The sequence below is a fragment of the Rhinoderma darwinii genome, chromosome 3, assembly GCF_050947455.1.
Source record: "Rhinoderma darwinii isolate aRhiDar2 chromosome 3, aRhiDar2.hap1, whole genome shotgun sequence".
NCBI classification, from domain to species: Eukaryota; Metazoa; Chordata; class Amphibia; order Anura; family Rhinodermatidae; genus Rhinoderma; species Rhinoderma darwinii.
Genome location: NC_134689.1, coordinates 87,579,722 through 87,591,926, shown reverse-complemented (window position 1 = coordinate 87,591,926; position 12,205 = coordinate 87,579,722). Strand labels below are relative to the sequence as shown.

At 40.5% G+C, this 12,205-nt stretch overlaps 1 protein-coding gene and 1 long non-coding RNA gene across 2 annotated transcripts in view; both read left to right on the top strand.

Annotated features, from left to right (window-relative positions):
* Window positions 1–11,254, top strand: part of LOC142751021 (uncharacterized) — a 39,994-nt gene extending 28,740 nt beyond the window's left edge. The window contains exon 5 of the long non-coding RNA XR_012882682.1: window positions 9,870–11,254. This is a non-coding gene — a long non-coding RNA (uncharacterized LOC142751021). The remainder of the gene's footprint in view (window positions 1–9,869) is intronic.
* Window positions 1–12,205, top strand: part of LOC142750375 (uncharacterized) — a 468,269-nt gene that overhangs the window by 134,547 nt on the left and 321,517 nt on the right. The gene's annotated exons all lie outside the window — the stretch shown is intronic.

The following is a 12,205-nucleotide window of genomic DNA, read 5'->3' as shown; positions in this document are numbered from 1 at the left end:
ACTAAGATCCACAGATAGGCAGTTAAACCCTAAGGCCATAAATTATGTATCTCTACTAGAAAAAGTATAGAACAAGGCGGGGGGGGGGGGGGGAGCATAGCGCAATAGAGGAAGGATTCCTCTACCAAAAACTGTATCTAACTTAACAGATAAGGCAGTATTGAAGAAAAGAGAGTAAGTGGAGGACACAAGATTTACAGAATACAAGAGGATTTGCATAGAGAGCAAATTACCGCAAATAAACACTCATTCATTCCTCCAAACCCACAGCAAGCTGCAGAAAATAAGAAAAAGTCGTATCTTCAAGGGCAGGCACCTCAAGTACCCAAGTTGGTCACTTGAAAGTTCTTGTATCTCAGAGATTTCGACCTGGGAGAAGGTAAGAGCGGGAAGTCGTGATCCATTTGCGCAAGGAGTCATGTTGGTACCTCCATAGGTGTTATGCCCATCTTTTCCCAAAATATAGTGAGGTCATCTGGAGAGCGAATGGTAATTTGACGTCCATCTTTTACTGTCGCTAAACCAAACGGAAACGACAATCTCAGCGGCAACTTTCTACATCGGAGGGTATCCGTTATGGGCTTCAACAGTCTCCGTTTTGCAAGGGTTCTAGGAGCGAAGTCTTGAAAGAATAATAATTTTGTAACTTCATATTGGAAGTCCACTTGTTCTCTCGCCTCTTTCAATAAGCATGGTGTCCATAAAACTCAACAATCCGCAAATGACATCTCTCGGTGGCTCATGCAAAGCAGGCTTCGGTCTGAGTGCCCTGTGAACTCTTTCGATCACCATTTTGTCAGCTCTCTCTTGGCCCACCAGATCAGCAAAAATTTGAATAGTCACCTGCTGCAAATTGTCTCCTGTAGTCAATTCGGAAAGACCCCGAATTCTGATGTTCTGTCTACGACTGCGGTTCTCCTGGTCTTCAATCATCAGGTAAGTATTATTGTCATGGGTCTGGTGTGCAGCAAGTGTGGTATTAACCGCGTTACTATGTCTCAAAATGGAGGGCTGTGTTTCCTCCAACGAATCCACTCGATATCCAATCTGTCTAATATCTCCTTTGGTATCTGCCAGCTCCTGCATGATCTGAGATATCGCCTGTGTCAGGACCTTCTTAAAATATGCACGAGACAGCGTGTCTCTGCTCCTCGTCGTGTCCGAGTAAGTAGTGGAGCTGTCTCCATCAGAATCCTCCTCTCTGGCGTCCTCTGCTTGTCGCTCCAGCGCCATTTTGGAAGGAGAGGAAAGTTTCTTCCTGTTTTGCAGGAAAGGGAGAGTCCTTGCACTTATCTTTAGAGTTTTTCACCATTGTATCGCGTAGTTCTGCCTAGAAGCTGTAGTTTCTGGAAGTGAAGTGAGGAGCTCCGAAGTTAAGCGTCCATCATGATGCGCGGTAGCTCCGCCCCCCTCAAAATGATTTGCTAACCATAATAAAAAAACTAAAAGTAAAGTCTTTCCATTTTTTGATGTGAGGCACATGCTGTTATATATTTTGACCTCCATGTGCCTCACATTATTAGTAATTAATCCCATCATGTACCTGAGTCATAATGAGCAACATTGGGTTAATGTGTAATGTGCATGATTGGGTTAATTACTATTAACCCCTTCCCGCACCTTGACGTAACCACGTCGAGGTATGCAGTAACTTCGCGCACCTCGACGTGCAGTTACGTCCGTTCTTTGACAGTAAACCGCCGCGCGGCGCTACACCGCAGCAGCGTTTAACTTGACAGGGTGTCTGCCCTGCATTCCCCGTTGCCAATCAGCGGCCCATCGCCGCTGATTTCGGCAGTTAAACCCTTCGATGCGGCGTTCGATTGCGTTCGCCGAATTTAAGGTGTTTAGCGCAGATCGGCAGCCCCCACGTGAAATCACGGGGGCTGTCGATGGTACCCATGGCAACCGGACGCCAGACAATGGCTTCCGGGCTGCCGTGTACAGAGGCCTAGGAGGACCAGCCCCAGGGTGGTCATCGTAGTCTTCATGTCAGAGTGACTGTCTCGTCACAATGACAGTTGGAATGCATTACACTACGTGTGTAGTGTACTGTATTCCCGCAGCGATCAGAGCTGCAAGTCTAAATGTCCCCTAGTGGGACAAGTAAAGAAGGTAAAAAAAAAAAAAAAATGAATAAAAAATGTTTTTTTTTTGTTTTTTTTAAATGTGTAAAAATAAAAGTTGTAAGAAGAAAAAAAGCAGTTCTTGTTTATGTCAGTCTTTTATTATAGGAAAAAAATGAATACGTAAAAAAAAAAGTACACATTTGGTATCACCGCGTTCGTAACTACCCCAACTATAAAACTATAATATTATTTTTCCCGCACGGTGAACACTGCAAATAAAATAAACGAAAAACCATGCCAGAATTACTATTTTTTTTCGTTATCACCCCTCCCAAAATATACAATAAAAAGATCAATAAGTCGCATGCACGCCAAAATAGCACCAATACAAACTACAACCCGTCCCGCAAAAAACAAGGCCTAACACAGCTTTTTTGTGTTTTTTAAGTTATTTTATTGCGCAAACACTGCAAAATCTAAAAAAAATTCTATACATAGGGTATCGCCGTAATCGTATCGACCCGCAGAATAAAATATAATGGTCATTTATAGCCCAGGGTGAACGCAGTAAAAAATAAATAAAAAACATTGGCACAATTGATGGTTTTTGGTCACCTTGCTTGCTGAAAAATGAAATAAAAAGTGATCAAAAGAATTGCATGTACCCCAAAATGGTACCAATGAAAACGACATTGTCCCGCAACAAGTAAACCCTCACATGGCTCCGGTGTTGAAAAAATAAAAAAAAGTTCCTGCTACTAGAACGTGGCGATGCAAAATGTGCAGTGTTCCAAAAGAGGATAAGATCGGGCGCCATTTATAAATGCGACACTGGCCACATATCTGCAGATTATTATTTATTTACCCCATTATTATACCCTCTTATTATGCCCTTGATGTACTCTGCCCAGCCTACATATGCCCCCACGTTATAAACTGAAATACTCGCAAAACGCCAGAGCTACTACCTACCAAAATCTGCGCTCCCTAAAGCCAAATGCCGCTCCCTCCCTTCTGAGCCCTACAGCGTGCCCAAACAGCAGTTTACGTCCACCAATATGGCATCGCCATACCCGGAAGAAACCGGTTAATATTTTGAGGTATTTGTCGCACAAACTGGACACAACATATAGTGCACTAAAATGGCACATCAGTGGAAAAGTTTAATTTTAACTCTGCACCAACCGCTGCGCATTAACCCCTTAGTGACCAGCCCATTTTAGGCCCTAATGGCCAAGCTATTTTATTCGTTTTTCTATAGTCGCATTCAAAGAGCTATAACTTTTTTTTATTTTTTCGTCTACATAGCTGTATGAGGACTTGATTTTTGCGGGATTAGTTGTACTTTTTAATAGCACCATTTTAGGGTACATATAATTTTTTTATTAACTTTTTTTTGGGGGGATTATAAAAAACTCTGAAATTCCACCATTGTTCTATGTGTTTTTAAATTGATGCCGTTCACTGTGCGGCGTCAATAACATGTTCCCTTTATTCTATGGGTCGGTACGATTACGGCGATACCACATATGTAGAGGTTTTCTGTTTTACGACTTTTGCACAATAAAAACACTTTTGAACTCCCTCTGTAAACAAGTTAAATGCCGCGGTCGCTACTGACGGCGGCATTTAACGGGTTAAACGGCCGCGGTCGAAGTAAACTTCGATCGCGGGCGTTGGAGCAGGAGCTCAGCTGTCATCAGACACCTGAGCCCCGGCTCCAGCCTGCACGGGAGACCCATGCAGGACTTAGACTAGGCTCACGTGAAAAGGCGTCAGCCTAGCCTAAAGTCACTAAGGGGTTAAACCCTTCGCGCACCACGACTTAATAGCATGTCGTGGGGTGGTGGGATGTATGGAGCGGGCTCACGCGCTGAGCTTGCGCCATACGCAGCGGGTGTCATCTGTGTATTACAGCTGATACCCGAGACTAACGGACAAACAGCGATCGCGCTCTAAAAATCACAATATACTGCAATACATTAGTATTGCAGTGTATTCTACTAGTGATCTAATGATTGGTGGTTCAAGTCCCCCTATGGGACTAATAAAACGTGTAAAAACCAAAAGTTAATAGTTATTAGTGGAATTTTTTTGATAAATATTTAAAGTCCAAAACGAAACCCTTTTCACATTTTTTCTCTAAAGTAATGTAAAAAAAAACACACTAAATTGGTATCGCTGCATCCGTAAAATCCCAAACTATTACAATATACCATTATTTAACTCGCACGGTGAATGCCGTGAAAAATAAAGAGTTTTAAACTGCAAAATCGCCTTTTTTTGGTCACTTTGGCTCTACCAAAAAATGTAATAAGTGCTCAAAAAGTTGTATGTACCAAAAAATTGTACCAATAAAAACTACAGCTCGTCCCGCAAAAAGTAAGCCCTCACAGTGCTCTATTGACAGAAAAATAAAAAAGGCTCTCGGAATGCGGGGAGGAAAAAAGAAAAAGCAAAACATGGATCAGTTCGGAAAGGGTTAATTACTTTCTAATGGAAAAACCTTTATGACCACATGTGGTGTATAGCAGTACTCTGGAGAAATTGCTTTACAAATGTTGGGGTGCTTTTTCCTCCTTTATCCTTTGTGAAATTGAAAAAATGCAACATTTTAGTGGAAATAATGTTGATGTTAAATTTTCACGGCCTAATTCTAAAAAATTCTGCAAAAGACGTGTGGGGTCTAAATGCTCACTATACCCCTAGATAGATTCCTTAAGTGGTGTCGTTTCCCAAGTGGGGTTACTTTTGGGGGCTTCCACTGTTTTGGTCCCTCGGGGGGCTTTCAAATTCGACATGACACCCAAAAACTATTCCAGCTAAATTTGAGTGCCAAAAGGCGTATTTCCGTAATCGGGAGAAATTGTTTTACAAATGTTTGGTGCTATTTCTCCTTTATTCCTTGTAAAAATTAAAAATGTCAAGTTTTTACAGGAAAAAAAGTAGATTTTTACCTTTACAGACTAAGGGGGGATTCACACGAGCGTGTATTGGGTCCGTGCGGGCCGCGTGGTTTTCACGCGCCACGCACAGACCAATACAAGTCTATGGGGCAGTACAGACAGTCCGTGCTTTTTGCGCAGCGTTTATCAGCTGCGCAAAAAGCGCGACATCCTCAATATCTCCGCGTATTTCACGCATCACGCACCCATGAAGTCAATGGGTGCGTGAAAACCACGCAGGTCGCACGGAAGCACTTCCGTGCGAACCGACTGTAACAGCGCACCAGCTGTCAAAAGGATGAATGTAAACAGAAAAGCACCACGTGCTTTTCTGTTTCCAAACATCCAAACGGAGTGTCTTTGAGATGAGCGAACCCGGACAACCGAACCGAACTTCACCGGGTTCGGCCGAACTGTTTTGGCCGAACCCGGCAAAAAAATTTCCGGTACGCGACGTCAGGAGATAGTCACTGTCCAGGGTGCTGAAAGAGTTAAACTGTTTCAGCACCATGGACAGTGACTTCTGATCCCAATATACATGAACCTGTAAAAAAAAAACGAAGTTCTGACTTACCGATAACTCCCGGCTTCTTCCTCCAGTCTGACCTCCCGGGATGACAATTCAGTCCAAGTGACAGCTCCAGCCAATCACAGGCCAAGCACAGGCTGCAGCGGTCACATGGACTGCCGCGTCATCCAGGGAGGTGGGGCCCGATGTCAAGAGAGGCGCGTCACCAAGGCAACGGCCGGGAGGGAAGTTCTCGGTAAGTACGAACTTTTTCTTTTTTTTTAACAGGTTTCTCGATATTGTGTTCGCCATTCACTGTCGAGGGTGCTGAAAGAGTTACTGCCGATCAGTTAGCTCTTTCAGCACCTTGGACAGTGCCGGGCGTCGACTAGCCTCATCTCTATGATGGCGGCTGCGCGAAAATCACGCAGCCGCGCATCATACACGGATGACACACGCAGCTGTCAAGTGGTTTTTGCACGCGCAAAAACGCAACGTTCGTCTGAATCTGCCCTAATTCCAATGAATTCAGTAAAACAACTGTGGGGTCAAAATGCTAACGTTACACCCTTCAAGGAATTTTTCTAGGGGTAGTTTCCAAAATGGGGTCACTTTTGGGGGGTTTCCACGGTTTTCAGCCCTCCAGTGCATTGCAAACGCGACACGGCACTGAAAACTATTCCAGCAAAATCCAAATGGTGCTCCTTCTCTTCTGAGCCCTGCTGTGAGTCCAAACAGCCTTTTATTACCACATATGGGGTATTGCTATAATCGGAATAAATTGCTTTACATAATTTGAGGAGTTTTTTTCTACTTTATTCCTTGTAAACATTAAGAATTTCTACGTTTTTTTCACAAAAATAGTAGATTTTCATTTTCACATACTAATTCAAATAAATTTAGCAAAAAAAAAATCTGGGTTCAAAATGCTTACTATACCCCTAGATAAATTCTTCAATGGGTATAGTTTCCAAAATGGGGTCACTTTTGAGGGATCTTTACTATTTTGGTACGACAAGACCTATTCAAACCTGACATGGTGCCTAAAATATATTCTAAAAAAAGGAGGCTCCAAAATCCACTAGGTGCTCCTTTGCTTCTGAGGCCTGTGTTTCAGTCCATTAGCACACTAGGGCCACATATGGGATATTTCTAAAAACTGCAGTATCTGGGCAATAAATATTGAGTGCATTTCTCTGGTAAAACCTGTGGTACAGAAAAAAATGTATTACAAATTTCACCTCTACATTGCTTTTATTCCTGTGAAACGCCTAAAGGGTTAAAACACTTTCTGACTGCTGTTTTGAATACTTTGAGGGATGCAGTTTTCAAAATGGGGTGATTTATGGGGACTTTCTAATATATAAGGCCCTCAAATCCACTTCAGAACTGAACTGATCCCTGTAAAAATAGGCTTTTGACATTTTCTTTAAAATATGAGAAATTGCTGCTAAAGTTCTAAACCTTGTAACGTCCTAGAAAAATAAAAGAATGTTCAAAAATGATGCAAACATAAAGTAGACCTATGGGAAATATAAACTAGTCAGTATTTTGTGTGGTATTACGATCTGTTTTACAAGTAGATACATTTAAATTTAGAAAATGCACATTTTTGCTAATTTTCTCTCAATCTTGGTGTTTTTTCCAAATAAATTGAATTTATCGACAATTTTTTAGCTAACAAAGTACAGTATGTCACGTGAAAACAATCAGTTGGATAGGTAAAAGCATTCCAGAGTTATTACCACATAAAGTAACACATGTCAGATTTGAAAAAGCTGCTTCGTCCTGAAGGCCAAAACAGGCTCAGTCCTGAAGGGGTTAATGTGAGGCACATGGATGTTTCAAAATTCCTAACACCGTGTGCCTCCCATATTGATGGGAGGCACATGGTGTTTAACTTATGAAAGTGACCCCATCATTTCCCTCACTTAATAGCAACATTGGGGTTAACCCCTTAGGGACATTCAATTTTGGCCCTGAGGACAGAACAATTTTTTAATTAAATTTTTTTGCTCTCTGCCTCCTGCGGTCATAAATGTACTATTTTTTTGGTACATTTTCATTATAGTTTAATCTATAAAAGTTTTTATTTTGGCAAAAATTCAGTAAAAAAAACAAAAACATTTTTGTTAAAGCATACACCCATCATCAGAAATGACGGTATAAATTTGTTGTGCAGGTTTTTATGGTCGCGGTGATACCAAATGTGTTTTTTATGTATTTTTTATTTTTTTATTTTAATGTTTGTTGTAAAAAAAATTTTTGCGTTTTTATGTACTGGCATATATCAATATACTGATAATGCACAGGCAGTTGTTAGGGCATACCTAAGTGTGCCGTAACAATAGGAAATATGGTTACAGCCCTGGGGTTCTTCAATGGACCTTCGCCTGTTTGTCCATCTAAGATATGTCCCTTGATCGCGTCAGAGATTCCTTGAGACTCGAACACAGACTTTTTATTTTCCCTTTTGAATGCCATGGTCCGCTTTGATCGTCCGCTTTGAAAACGGCAGAGATCAGAGGCTTGCCATGCGTACGCCATGTTCTCCCTCTTCAAGGCCAGCGGCGGCTGCATCACATTATGCTAGTTACTACATTCATGTTTTTACAATACTAAGCTGTGCGGTCGCATAGCTTAGTATCTGAATACATTAATTCACAGTTTTGAACCGTTTGAGGGTGCACAGCAGCCCAATAGTATCGATAATTTGATGCATCGTGCAACGCAGCTTCCATCCCCTGGTGTTTCCACCTCTATGTGCCTGTCCTTCCTGCAATTGAGTCTGGGTTAGGGCCTTTGCCTAACTTATCTTAAGGGTCTGCTCTCTATATCCTTTTTTAGCGAACAATGGCTTTTATTCCCAAGTGAAGACATTCTTGCAGGATGTGGCTTATTCTGTCCCTCCTTTTTGACATCTGACTGAGCCATGGCATCTTAACCAGGTTCTGGGGGCTCTTCAGTCTTACCCTTTTAAGCCATTGTAGAACAATTAGCTCTGGCTCCTTTCCTGAGAGGTTGCTTTCCTTATGGCCGTTACCTCCATCAGACAGGTTTTGCAACTGGCTGCACTGTCCTGTCTCATTTTCTTGTGATCCACAAGGATAAGGTGGTGTTCCAAGGTGCCCCTTCTCCCGAATTTGTTCTCTGCCTTTCATGTTAATTAGGACATTCCTTAGTTTTGCCACTTCCTATCCTACCTGAAGAAGCGTTGTTCAGTCTTGATGTGATGAGAGCAGTTTGTACCTACCTTGCTGCGACTGACAAGATTAGGTGCTCCGACTCTTCTTGTGTTTCCCGAATGGGAGAGCAAGTGCTTGGCAGCTTCCGAGGCTACTATTGTTCGCTGGCTTAAGTCTATGATTCTGGAAACTTATCGGTCCAAGGGTAAGGTTCTTCCCTTTCAGGTTATCACCCATTCTACAAGAGCTTCCAGGGCTTCCTGGGCAGTATGGCACCAAGCTTAGTTTTTGTTTTGTTTTTTAAGCTTTTTTTAAGTTTGTACTACCGTGATTTTAGTGCATAACTTAATGAAGTTCTACCAGATTCATAACCTGGCTTCCTCTGATGCCAGCCTGGGTCGCAAGGTACTCTAGCTGTAAGTTAGGTGACCCAACATGGCAGATTTATTATTTTGCCTAGCCTCTGGGACTGCTTTAGGACATCCCAAGTGCTATTTCCCCTACTGACGTTAACAAAAAAATTTTGATTTTTGTACTCACTGTTACTTAATTACTTTGGGGGAATGTAGAACCCACCTTTTATTTTCCTATAACTGGGACTTTTGTTGTGGTTTTTCGTTGACCATTGATGTTGAAATCTTTTCCTACTGCTTCTCTACAAACTAAAAAGTACAGCATCTGTGGGAAGGGCATGGCCTGCCTGGACGGAGACAACACTTTTCTACCTAGGGTCAGCCTGCAAGTGGAAGGAGCTTCTCTAATGATAACAGCCATTTAATAAGCAGCATTTATGATCTGCAGTTGTTTTTACCTAGACTAGATGAGGCGTTACTGCATTGGCTTTTTTTCTTTTTCCCTGAGTGTAAAAAGTCACTATCACTTGTTTAGACAGTCTAGTTACAATGGCATCAGAGATGTTGCAAAATAGTCTTCTATTGAGAGAACTAGTTAATACACAAAACCAACTGCTGCTTCTCCCCTTTTCAGACCAGATCAAAACCCCACTTATCAGACTTGAATGGCACATCCTAGGTACATGCCATAAAGGTTGTCAAAATACCCCATTCATAAACAAAGCTCCATCTGTAATGTACACTGGACGTAATCTGTTCTTACATATAGATGAAAGCGAGTATTTTACATTTCTTCATTTTAATTCTAGGTCTAATATCTGCAGTGCCCAGGATAGTGATGGTCTGTTTGGCAAGATTCGACAGTCTACAAGATCGTGCTGTTCTGCCAAGACTGCATATATTCGATATATTTAGTTTACAGTTTTAAAAATTGTGGAAACTTGATTTTCATTGTGTTTATTGGCCAAAATGGTATGTCCATCTTTAGCTGTATTATGAAAGATCATTAAAGGTGGTTTTACATAGGCAGATAATTCACCTGCAGTTAACCACTTTTAACAAGCTGTATTGTCGATCGACGACCATTTGCTCCATTTAAACAGGGCAGTGATCGGGAGTATGGGGACGAACACTCATTACTATGTTCGGTCGTCCCCATACATTTGCATCTTGTCTGCAGCACGTCTCCTGTTTACACAGGGAGATGATCTGTCGACAAGCAACCATTTTTGTGTCCACATAAAAAAAATCTGATCGGCCGAGTAATGAGCGTTTGCAAGTTCATGGCAATGAACGGGAACGCCCATTCATGCCGTCATGGGCCATTGTAAAAAGGCCTAAAGACATGTTAGGAGATGTCTATTAAGTCTGGAACCCCAAGTGATTGCAGGAATGAATGCGTTTTGATATTTCTTATATCTTAATTTAATTACGCTCCCGTGATTACATCATTGGGACTGTAGTGTGCATTTAGAGTGCCACCTTCATTCTTTCTATCAGTGGGGGTCCTAGCTAATGCACCCCACCAATGCGATCTTCAGCAGTCCATTTTAATTATTAATGGGGTTTTCCAACAACAAAACGTTTTTTTCCTTTTTACGTGTAGGTTGTGGTTTCACCTCTGGGACCTCCACCCTTAAAGAAAGCAGGGGGTTTGAAGTATCATCCCTGGATGGAGTGTTGGCCACACTTAGCACCCACTCTAAATAGAAAATAAATAATTGCTTCATAAACAGCCGATGCTCTCATCTACTTCTATGTAGAGGTGCTGTGCAACCAACTCTGGCAGGGAACTCCACGTCTTGGTAACGGTGGAGGACCAAGAGATTGGATCTTCACCTCCGTAATGAAGAAAAAAAGGGTTATTGCGGGACAACTTCTTTAAGTGAGCCTCTTTTAAGACCGTTTAATCATCACCTATAACCTATGTTATTTCCAGCACTGTCCTGCACAACAGTGAGAATTATTGCTAAAAGCGGTTTCCCTGCATCTCCTGCACTTGTTTTATACGATCTCCCAATGATTGTTTAAATGTTTTTGTATGTCGTTTATATTGTTAAACTAAGGTGTTTATACTAAAATAGTCACATATTTGCAATGTTAATGCATGCTTTCTGTTACATATGCATTTTTATGTTAAAAATTTATTGTTGGTTTCCACACTAAATAAAGTTGGGTGTGAAAGTACTCCATATCTTCCATCGCTGTGCGCAGTTAGTACAGAAGGATTCTTTAGGTGAATGTACACAAACTTTGCATATGATTCAAGATTCATGATTAATGATTCAAGATGCATGATTCATGATTATTGATTCAGGATTCAAGATTCATGATTCGTGAATAATTATTCAAGATGCATGATTAATGATTCAAGTTTTATGATAAATGATTCAAGATTCATGATTAATGATTCAAGATGCATGATTCATGATTATTGATTCAGGATTAATGATTCATGATTCGTGAATAATGATTCAAGATGCATGATTCAAGATTCATGATTATGGATTCAAGATTCAGGATTAATGATTCAAGATTCATGATTCATAAATCGTAATTAATGATTCAAGATGCATGATTCATGATTAATGATTCAAGATTCATGATTAATTCATTATTCAAGATACAATATTCATGATTAATGATTCAAGATTAATGATTCAAGATTCATGATACAATATTAATAATTAAAGTTTCAAGATTCATGATAAATGATTCAATATTCATGATTGATTCAAGATTCATGATTATTGATTCAAGATTCAGGATTAATGATTCAAGATTCATGATTCATAAATCGTGATTAATGATTCAAGATGCATGATTCATAATTCATGATTAATTAATGATTCAAGATTCATGATTAATGATTCATTATTCACGATTCAATATTAATAATTCATGATTCATGATTCAAAATTCATAATTAATGATTCGTTATTCATGATTCAAGATACAATATTAATGATTAATGATTCATAAATCCATATTCAAAATTCAAGATTCATGATTAACGATTCAGGATTCCTGACTCATGATGTGATTCAAGATTCATGATCCATGAGTCATGATTCCAGATTCATAATTAATGATTTAAGATCCATGATTCATGATTAATTCAAGATTCATGATTAATGATTCAAGG